The sequence below is a fragment of the Rattus norvegicus genome, chromosome 9 (assembly GCF_036323735.1).
Source record: "Rattus norvegicus strain BN/NHsdMcwi chromosome 9, GRCr8, whole genome shotgun sequence".
Lineage (NCBI taxonomy): Eukaryota > Metazoa > Chordata > Mammalia > Rodentia > Muridae > Rattus > Rattus norvegicus.
The window spans coordinates 37,662,700-37,674,957 of record NC_086027.1 but is presented as its reverse complement, the minus strand read 5'-3'; positions in this window follow the sequence as shown (position 1 = coordinate 37,674,957).

Below are 12,258 nucleotides of genomic sequence, written 5' to 3'. Positions count from 1 at the left end.
TTTGAGGTCAGGCTAGTTTACTATGGGAGCTCTAGAACAAACAGGGCTATTCTTTCTAGAGAGAAACCCTATCCAAAGCCAACAACAAAACACTAATAGTGGTTGATAAGACAAATACTTTTTGTCACATGTGGCCAATTTTATCCATATGACTATAGATTTCTACTGAAACATTGAGGGTTAAATGTGCTTTATAAGTTCTTTGGAGACACTCTTATTTCTGAATGTTGGCTTCATTCTTGTCTTTCTATATTTTATTGCCACCCTTGAAACTACAAAATATAATTTATTTCTCCACTTGGATGGCAAGTTTACACGTTAGTGACTGCAACCACTCTAATAGAATTTTGAATATGTAGGCCCCTTACACTATTTTATTGACATATAAATCTACACTGAAAACAGTTTATCCTCTGAGATAAGATAATCCTCAGACAATAAGATCATGGCTTTTCTAGAATGTGACAGGGTGCATTTTATGCATCATAACTAAAGATGACATTTCTTTACCTTGAACCTGGGAAGCCACTACACTCCCTACAGCTGCCCTATATGTTCTCTACAGGGTTGTCAACTTCTGGAATTTTCTAACTCTCAGCCACAGGTCTTCATCGAAGATGCTCATGTTGCATTTCATAAATCCTACTTTGCTCAGTGATACTGGGGTATCTCCTATGATAGTACACATTTTATGCAAATGAAGTAGAAGTTGTTAATTTTCATTTGCTAAGGATTTTTGTCATATTTGGTATAGTTATTCTATTTTCACGTTTTCAGAATTCATGGTTTTATATCATTTTGTTTTTATGACTTCAAGATTATTTACACATATATTTTACACATGGTAAACATAGAACAGTCTTTCTTTGTAACTGATTTTTCTCTTAGTCAAAAGACTAAGCTTTAGAAAATGCCCATGACAGCACAAAACAGCTCATTTTTTTGTTTTATGTTCTAGAAATTCTTAAAATTTACACAATTAATTAATGGAAGAGGGCCCAGATCAATTTGGTGGTGCCATTCACTGCTCAGGTTCTCCTTGGGTGCATACAGAAGGTAGAAAAGCATAAGTCTGGGAGTCAGCCAGAAAGTGAGAGCCAACACATAGATTTCTCCCATGGTTCCTGCCTCCAGATTCTTGGCTACCCTCAATGATGAATAAGGCCTCATGATCCTTTCTTCACTTTCCTCTGTGATGGAACATAAGCCTTTAAAATCAAATTGTTTGTGGTCTAAATGTTTTATCATACCAACAGAAAGAAAATTAGAAGCAACACCCTAACACATGTAAGATCACATTTCATTTTTCTTTGCACAATTTTGTATTAGTGATGCTGAACCCATATTTATGTATCTCATGTACATTTTCTTAGAAGAAATAGCTATTGTCATTGTTCTTCATTATTCAAATGGGGCAGTTGTAATACTTTTCATTTGAGCTCCTTTTCAGATACATAGTTTGTAAATACCTTCTTGTTTGGTGTGTTGTCTTTAGGGTAGTCTATTGTTTCCTTCCCTGTGGTAATATTTTCTGATGCTGTCTCTGTTGTTTGCTAATGTTTTTCTTTGTTTTGAAAGTTGTATCTTATGATTCTATTTTTCCTGCTTTTTCATTTACTCTTCTCTCATGTATTACATTCCAAGATCAGATTCTCCTCCCTCCACTTTTTCCAGTCCCTTCCCCAACCAGCTTCTATCTCACTCAGGTTCATTCTTCTCCTGTTTAGCCTCAGAAAAGGGATACCAAGCTATATAACTGTAACATCCATGCAGAAGACATTTGTCAGACTGATGAAGGCACCCCAAAAGACAGATCAATCTCTGTGAACCCCTGTGAGCCCTTGGTAGTAGATTCTGTGGTCCATGTCCTTACGATATTGACTCTGTTCTTAAATCCAAATAAATTACCAAGTTCATGATAAAGTATTATTTACTCCCATGTTATCCTGTATTTCTTTATAAATATTTGGATCCAATTACTAATTTTTTGAGAAAAATTTTGTATATGTTATGAAATTTAAGTAACTAGTTTAAAACTTTCAAGCATGCAAATTCTGTTTTACAAACGTCATTCACTGAAGACATTGTCTAACTTATATGGTATATTCTTCGCACCACCACAAAAGACTAGACAAACAATGAGTGAGGTGATACAACATAAGTAATTAACAGAATGTTATTGTGAAGTCAAGAAGATATGACATGTAAAATGCATTTAGGCAAGGTTTTACAGATACATACCTGAATATGGATGCAGGAATAATGTTTATTGATGACACAGCATTGAATTTTTCCTGTCATGGTATAAATAGGTGAGATTGAGTCACTGTCCCGACCTCACAACATAAGTGTTTGTGTGTGTGTGTGTGTGTGTGTGTGTGTGTGTGTGTGTGTGTATGATATATATATATATAAAGGAATAAGATTTTCCTCCTCAAGAATCTTTTGTCCTTATATTTTTTATTATTTAACTCATCTTAAAATAAGAAACTGACTGATCCCTGTACTATTATAGCTATTCATCTGTGAGTTAGTAACTCATGCAATTCACAATGTTTCCTGGTGAGGGGATGATTGAAGCAGTAATGCCCTATATTGTCATGTTGTGAAATTCATTTCCTTAAAATAGACTTCTTCTATCTACTAAGACATGAATATAGTACACACACACACACACACACACACATACACACACACACACACACACTTTAAATAATAACATATTCCCTGATTTCACTTTCAAAGCAAACATTACATACCTAGTTCTAAAACTGATCAAGCTCAAGTAACATGTTAAAAAGAAAAAAATACAAATTATTTCCAATATATCAGTGCCATGAGTTGTATTTACAGTCATCCAGCCAACTAACACTTAAGATTTAGACAAGTTAAACCAAACTCGAGACTTGGACAATTTTAACATTAGCTGCCAAGTTAAAAATTACAAAATATTAATTCACTTCTCTCCTCTCTCTCCCTTTCTCCCTCTCTCTCTCCCTCCCTCCCTCCTTCTCTCTCCCTCCCTCTCTCCCTCTCTCTCCCTCCCTCCCTCCTTCTCTCTCTCTCTCTTCTCTCTCTCTCTCTCTCTCTCTCTCTCTCTCTCTCTCTCTCTCTTTCTCGCCCTCCCTCCCTCCCTCCCTCCCTATGTGTCTCAATTTTCTTCTAGTTTCTCTCCCTTCCTTATTCTATCCCATAGGACTACATATTCAGCCATAGATAAGAAGGTTATGCCTTATCTGATATTTCAAATTACATGAACTTAAAAGAGCATATTTCATGCAGCTCTGTTCTCTACACTCATGCACAAGCCTTCAGTCTTGAAATAATTTGCTTAGATTTTATGCTAAGCATAGAATGAGGAAAAAATATATTTCCCTAGGGAGTAACTGAAATAGACAGCTGCTGCCTTCGTAAGGATTTACAGGTTCTCACTGGAAATCGAGTTCACTTCATCAAATAAAACTGTACATAATCCATGCTAGGTTGGAAATATTATTTTGTTTCAGAATCAGTCATGTTGCAAAATTCAAAGTTGAATTTAACATGGTGCCACCTTCAGTCTGCTGTTAAACCCACAGCCCTGCAAAACACACATTTATATACAAATACACCACACGCACATGTACACACACTATACATACCAATACATACACACATACACATAGGCACATGCATACATATACATATACATATACATATACATATACATATACATATACATATACATATACATATACATATACATATACATATACATATACATATACGTATACATATACGTATACATATACATATACATCATATACATATACATATACATATACATATACATATACATATACATATACATATACATATACATATGCACAAAGACAGATTCACACACATTAAGTGCAAATTTCTGGTTTCTTTGGAGACTCAAGTTGTAATGCTGTTTTGCTGGGGCAGACAGGTGTAAGAATGTTTTGCTAGAATAGACACAAGAAAGCATGTTTTGTGGAAGCAGACACAGGGGAAAGGATGTTTTGTTATGACAAACATGTGAAGGGACACATAGAAAGAATATAAATATGACCCCACAGACAATGGAGCTTGAGCATTGGTTTGCTTCAGTCTGCCCCTCTAGTCTTCATAGATAATGCACATATATTGGGATATATTGGTTCATCTTACATTGAGTTTCTGAGCTTAACTTGTAGCTTAACTTGTGGTCACCAAAGAATTTCTGAGGTTACTGCACTTTCTTGCCAGTTCCATGAACTTGGTCCGATTGGTGGGCCCAACTATTTCTTTTGGATTTAACTGCCCTTGATGATTCATGAGTGGTGTCTGCCAAATGGATTGGACTGCAGCTTCTGATTCATGATTAGTGTTTTCTGATGGACTGGATGAAGAACAACGAAGATTGGAATCACCCCAGAGAACTGTATCCTAGCAACTTTTCTTTGCTACTACCTCTAGTAGGTCATGGGCTAGAGGGGTTGAACCCTTATTAAAGTAGGTTGTAAAAATATATGCCTATACATACACACACACACATTCATGTACCACACATACATACATACATACATACATACATAAACACACATATACTCACTAAATACATATATACACACATTTACACAGCACACATATATACATATATACATATATACACAAAAATATATACATACATACACATTCACATAGACATACACCATACGTACACACTCAATTTTGGTTAATATAATCATCGCAAATAAACAGAAGTGAGTGTCGAATTTTATAGAGAAAAAACAACTACCTAAAGGAAAGCTTATTTTTTAAGCATTATAATATACTATATTTCCTACTTTATAGAAATGGAGGAATTATATTTAAATAATAGCAGAGATGTTAGATTCGCCATACTTTAGCTTATGGTTTCTTCTAAATATAATGTCAGATGAAACTAGATTACCTCATTGAGTGTGCTGGAAAACACCTGCATTAACAGCTTAAAATGGCAGGAGCAGGACCTCACATTAAGTTTGAGGCCAGCAAGGTTTAAACAATAGGGATATTTCTAAAATAAATAAATAAATAAATAAATAAATAAATAAATAATAAATAAATAAATAATAAAAGAAAAGAATATTCAAGTATTCCCATGGCATACTTTGACTTCTGAAAAATTTTAATCATTTTCTAGAGAATATTAATTTTATATAAAATGTAAGTCTATTTCATGTTTTGTTAAGATCATGATTTCTAATTTATAGTTATTGTAAAATGTTTTTACTAATTTTTAGTCACTTATTTATCTTTAATGTGTCTGAATAATACAGAAATCATTGTATTCTAAGCTTGTTTTCTAATGTTCCAACTGTATGTGTTCACTAACGATTCCACACATCAAAAAGTGACTAACTTCTCCCAACAGCCAAATGAGAATTGTCCCATTTCTTCAGATAACAGGGTTATGTTCTGTTGAGTGACTCTAACCTGACCAATCTGAACTTTGATAAGCATTATGGATAATGTATTCCTTGCAATGAAATCCTTCACTTAAACGAATGAGTATATTTTCTTGCTATTTCACTAGGGCTTTTACCGTCAAACTTTAAAAATCACAAGCTTTCTGCAGACTGCTAAGAACAGTTTCTTACAGAAGATGCAAGTGTTTCCCTGAGTCTTTCTATAAGTTTCCCAAATGCCATAAAGGATCATATAAAATATGTGCTTATAACGTCCTATAACTGGAGGAGAAGAAATGCACAATTATCTTATTCCTAATGCTCTCAGAGGTTCCTGCCTTGGCATGGAGAGGGGTTGTGAGAGAAGGAATGCCTGTGAGCAGCAGAAAGAACAACTGGAGGTCAAATGCTGGAATTCTGGATCCAAGATGACAACCTCTGTTCTGCTTGCTACTCGTCCTTGCTTGTGTGTGTGTGTGTGTGTGTGTGTGTGTGTGTGTGTGTGTGTGACTGTCTGTTTGTCTGCCTGTCTCTGTTTGTCTTTGTCTTTAAGCCGTTATCTCTTTATCCTGAAGAAAAAAAAAAACTTTAAATAGCATGACTTGCAGAACATAGGTCTAGTCTTTTCTACTCCGGGTTTCCTTTTGATTATCTTATGGATTAGCATTCCATCCATCTTTCTAGATGTTCTGCTTAGAATATTTATTTTAAAATATTTCTGTCTCTTTTTTAAAAGTATAAGTCTTTGAGACGACAACACAAAAATAGGAAGCAAAACAAAAATTGACCTGGATATATGCCTTTTGACAACTTAAAGATCAGGAAATGTCTTCTCAGTATTGGGAATATGGAAATATCTTTTGTGCATAGCACAGTCATCAAGGAAAATACAACCTCTCTCTCTCTCTCTCTCTCTCTCTCTCTCTCTCTCTCTCTATCCCCCCAACATCTCTGTCTCGCTCCATCTCTCTCTGTCTCTGTCTCTCTATCTCTATCTCTGTCTGTCTCTCTTTCTTCCTCTCTTGTAAGAATCCATGATTTGGAGAAGAAAAATAGCCCAGACTCAAATAGTATGTAAATGAAAAAAGTGTTTTATTCTAAAGAAGTCCAGCATGCTGTGGTTTCCTATTACCAAGATCGACAACCAGGTGACCTCGAAAGCCTGATTTAAAGCACTTTGGGGGATTCCAGGTAGGTGGCCTTTATTTTACTCCATCTCTAGGGACATTCCATTACGGGGCTAGAAATTGTTGCTAGGGAGGTCTGGAAACTGTTGCTGAACCATTGCCCTTGGCTGGGCTAGGATACTTCTGATGGCAGGATTGTTTCTGACTAGCTGCCTGAAGCCTGGGGGTTTTCCTAGTAACTGACTTGCCTGGGCTTGCCTGGATTTGCCAAGTTCTTAGGCCTAGTCTGCTGGACTGCCATTGTGAATCTTGTCATGGAAATAGAGTCAGTCTCTCTCTCTCTCTCTCTCTCTCTCTCTCTCTCTCTCTCTCTCTCATGTGTGTGTGTGTGTGTGTGTGTGTGTGTGTGTGTGTGTGTGTGTGTGTGTGTGTAGGCAAATAAATTCAGGTGTCAGTGTTCATGGGTTCATAGGCTTCAACCTCCTGGGTATAAGTAGTTGAAAAGTTATCGAACTTGGGTACTGGGAAGCATACTTGGGTTTATTGCAAAAGTGGAACATGGTGCTAACTGCTAAGACAGACTGACTGATCATATGAAGATCTTTACACTCTGAAAGATTTTTTAAGCACAGTATTCCATGTGAAATATTTGATGATATCTCTATATTTTTTTCTTCAGTCAAGACAGGACACATAAAACTACACTGCTAGAGTCTTTCTGGTACTTTATAAGCCATTCATCTTTTCTAGTCAGCCTTTCTCTTTATATCAGAGATTGCCACTTGTGGAAGGTAAAGCCTAGAGACTTTGATGGCTGACGATGATTCTGTACCTTGACAGAAACCTAAGGAAAGGACAAGCATGGGAGCACTGTAGATGGAAGTTAAAATGTACAACCACAAAGACAATCACTGTAAAACTACTCATTTTAGTAATCATATATGTGTGTATGCATGCGTGCATGTATGTGTGTGTATGTGTGCACGGTGTGTTTAGATGTGTATGTGTGTGTATGTGTGTGCGTGTGTGTGTGTGTTTGTGTGTGTGTGTGTGTGTGTGTGCATGTGCATGTGTGTGTATATTATGGAGGTGAGAGGATAACTTTTGAAGTTGATTCTTTCCATTCCCCTTGTTAAGGAAGGGTCTCTTCTGTTTCTGTCTTGCTAAATGCCCCAGGCTAACTGATCTTCTGTTTCTTCCTTCTATATTTCAATAGCAATGCCTGGAATATAGATGTACACTACCACCTTTGGCTTATTTCAGTTTTTAACATTAAATTTGAACTATCTGGTTTGTGTTACAAGCAATTTTATCCACTGAACAACTTCAACTGGCTGCCCTAAGTATGAATTTTTTTGTAATATATTTTTAAAACAATAACAATATTACTATCCTCTATGAGTAAAAAACACTTGTATATTAACCAAAGGCAGGGATTTCATTTTGTGTGAAACTCTAATTTGACCTTAAACAATACCTCATCTCTGTGTTCTTATTCCTTGGTAAACTTTTGTTTTCTTCCGATGTGCTGCAGACAGTAAAAATCATCCATACACTTTCTTGAGCATCTCTAATGTCTGTGTTTTCTCCCCATCTTAACCATTTCCAAGATTTCATAATTCTGAAAACACATAATATTTTTATAGAAAACCCTGCTATAATGGTTTTTTCTAAAGTAAACTACTGTTTCATTGACTCATAATAAACGATTGAACAGATTGATCATGCTCACGTTTATTGCATGTGCTAACCATTTATCTTTAGCTTATCATCCCTGAGTGCTGTGAAATGTTTCTATTCTCTATTCAGATGAATACAGGTGCTCATTCTGAAATATTAACTTAGCACACTCTTGAAGGCAATAGTGAGTGATTGTATGTGGATTACATGTTCCTTCTAGTAGACTTTGCTCACTAGGTGCATTGAACTCTAGCTTGTTTTGATTGATAGGTGTTCTGCCTGTTCTTAATCATCCCTTTAAAAATGCAACCAGTAAAGAGACAACACTTACTTGCTTTAGGAATTTGTTCTCTGCTTCTCAATAAAACTAACACAAATATTTCACCCATATCCACTTCCTAAATAGTGAAATTTAGTGTGTAAGAGTCATGGACCTCAAAGTGAGCATAACACCTTAACACTTAGCAATACTTTAATATACCTTTTGAAATGTAAATCAATCTTTTTCAGTGATTGACGAATATTGTTATAAAATGTTTGTACCTTTAATACACAGGTTGTTTATTGATTAATAATTAATAAAAGTAAAATATATGAGAAAATATAGTTTTTAATACATTGTGTTAAAGAAATAACTTTATCAGCTTACATCAAATCAATCAATTGCAGTATGGTTTATTGATGACAGATTTTTTACTTCAAGAATAAATCCAAAGCTTTTGATATTCAATAATGAGAACAATCTAATCATTGTGCTCTTGTCACTTCCAGTGAAAATGAGGCTAAAGACTAGGAAGACAAGTTATGCTCTTATCAAAGAAGCAGACTATGAAATCAAATCAAATCATATTCAGAATCAAATAGTATAAGAGTCATTTTGCTTTCTTTTAATTAGTGACTTATTTAAACCTTATAATTGTTCAAAATTCATTCAGCAAAGGAATATTTACTAGTGATCTTCACAATAGTAGACTCTTTGCTAATTGTCAAGACACCATAGTAAATGCAGAATAAACCTGTTTATCTAGACCTCATCGGCTTGCAGGAGGACATGGTGACTCAAAACTCAATAGCACATGCTGTGTAGCAGAACAGGATAAAAAATATCAAGCAAAGTTGAAAACATATTAAAATACCTCACAAAGGAATAACTGTTTGAAGAAGGAACAAGAAAATGTTCATTTTGAGGTGACATTGGTAAAGGTTTAAAGAAGTCACGACCAATAGTAAAAGCAGAAAAAGACAGAGTGCAATTTTCTGTGAGAAAAATTGATTAGAGATTTTGAAAAAATGTCAAGGGAACCACAGGAATTGGGGATGAGAAGATAACAGGCTGTGGAGAGAAGTTAGAAAAAGAAGGAAAATCAGAGAAAAGACAAGGATACTATTCTTTCCCTATCTATTGTACTTGAAGTACTAGCCAGAGCATTAAGATAACTGAAGGATATCAAGGGATACATATCAGGAAAGATGTGAAATTTATGGCTATTACGTGGATGATGTGATAGTATCCATAGACCACCAAAATAATTCTACCAGAGAACACCTACAGTTGATCAACACCTTCAACAAAGTAACTGAATACAAAATTAATTCAGAGCAATCAGTTTTCTTACTTATACAAAAGATAAACTGGCATAGAAATAACCTAGGGAAACAACACACTTTGCAATAACTGCAAATAATATATCTTGGTGCGTTTCTAACCAAATAAGGGAAAGATCTATATGACAAGAACTGTGAGTTCCTGAGGAAAGAAATTTAAGTTCTCAAAAGATGGAAAGATCTGTGCTCCTATATAGGCAGGATTAACATAGTGAAAATGGCTACCTTATCAAAAGCAATATACAGATTCAATGCATTTCTCATCAAAATTTTAACACAGTTTTCAAAGAGCAATTCTCAAACTCGTATTGAAAAAAAAAAGAATTGCCAAACCATTTCTGACAAAAAAAGGAATTCAGGAGACAACATCATCCCTGACCTCAAACTGAATCACAAAGTAATAGTGATAAAAATCACATGGCATTGAAAGAGAAACTTTGATCAATGGAATCAAATTGAAGACCTGTGGAATATAAATTTTGGAAGAGAAATCAAAATCATAAAATGAAGAAATAAAGAGAAGCATCTTCAACAAGTGCAACAAATGGTGCTGCTCTAACTGGATGTATACTTATAGAAGAATGCAAATAGATACATATTTATCATCCTGTACAAAATTCAAGTCCATATAGATCACAGACTTCAACATACAGCTAGATACATGAAATCTCAAAGAAGAGAAAGTGGGAAATATCCTTGAATGCATTAGTACAAGAGACAATTTCTATGTTCGTACTCAGCCCAAATCAAAGAATCTTTTTCCTGCAGTAGATTGGTAAAAATTCAGATGTCTCAAGCAGATATTATGGAGAGAGAAAAAGACCTTGGATCACATGGCTGTAAATGGCATGTCTCCATCAAATTGATCTCCTCAGAGTTTGAGAACAAAAGAGGCCGTATATTCTTTGGGTAGTGGCTTAGTCCCTGGAAGCTCTGGTTGGTTGGCAATGTTGTTCATATGGGGTCTCAAGCCCCTTCAAGCTCTTCCAGTCCTTTCTCTGATTCCTTCAACGGGGGTCCTGTTCTCAGTTCAGTGGTTTGCTGCTGGCATTCATCTCTGTATTTGCTGTATTCTGGCTGTGTCTCTCAGGAGCGATCTACATCCAGTTCCTGTCAGTCTGCACTTCTTTGCTTCATCCATTTTGTCTAACTGGGTGGCTGTATATTTGTGGGCCACATGTAGGGCAGGCTCTGAATGGGTGTTCCTTCTGCCTCTGTTTTAATCTTTGCCTCCCTATTCTCTGCCAAGGGTATTCATGTTCCCCTTTTAAAGAAGGAGTGAAGCATTCGCATTTTGACCGTCCATCTTGAGTTTCATGTGTTCTGTGCTTCTAGGGTAATTCAAGCATTTGGGCTATATATGGAGTGACCCTGGGCTCCAACCTCATAGGTAGCAATGAATATCCTAGTAAGAATACCAGTGGAAGGGGAAGCCCTTGGTCCTGCTAAGACTGAAACCCCAGTGAACGTGATTGTTGGGGGGAGGGCGGTAATGGGGGGAGGATGGGGAGGGGGACACACATGTAGAAGGTGAGGGGGAGGGGTTAGGGGAATGGTGGCTCAGAAACCGGGAAAGGGAATAACAATCGAAATGTAAATAAGAAAACTCAAGTTAATAAAGAAAAAAAACCCCTAAAGTTAACAAAGAAAGAAAGAAAGAAAGAAAGAAAGAAAGAAAGAAAGAAAGAAAGAAAGAAAGAAAGAAAGAGGCCATATAAGAGGCAGAGGTGATAGAGGACATGAGAGCAAGGATCTCTAAATGAAACAAAGCACTCTAAGATGAACTCAATGAGAGGAAAGCAACAAGCCCAGGGCCTTGGGTCTGCACCAAGGCCTTTCAGTTTAGTGTTAATAAGGACATTCTCAGTCTGTGAACCAATGGATCACTCTCTAACTTCTCTTGGACTTTTTTTCTTCTGTTGATTTGCCATGTCTAACTTCATTGTGATGGTTTTTGATAATATACTATTTTATTTTGTTAAGTCTTGTTCTTATTTCTTGGCGGCTTGCCCTTTTCTAATGAGAGATGGAAAGGGAGTGACTCTAGAAGGAAAGGGAGAAGAGAGGAACTGGGAGAAGTAGAGTTAGGAAAAACTGCAATCAAAAGATATGATATGAGAGAAGAACCTATTTCCAATAAAGGGGAAACAAAAACAGCAGTAACAACAAACAGAGAGCTGAAGGGGCCAGTCAGTGACATTCTTCCAATTTCTCTTCTTCAATTCCTGCCTCCAAGATCATGCTTCAATCCTGTCCTGACTTGCTTCCATGACAACATATACACAGGATGACAAAATAAATCTTTCTCTCCCTAATTTTCTCCTAGTCATGAAATTCATCAAAAAAGGAGAAAGCAAACCGAGATGTAGACTGTGTCCAGGAGAACAGTTAGGTCATGAGGGAACATGTTT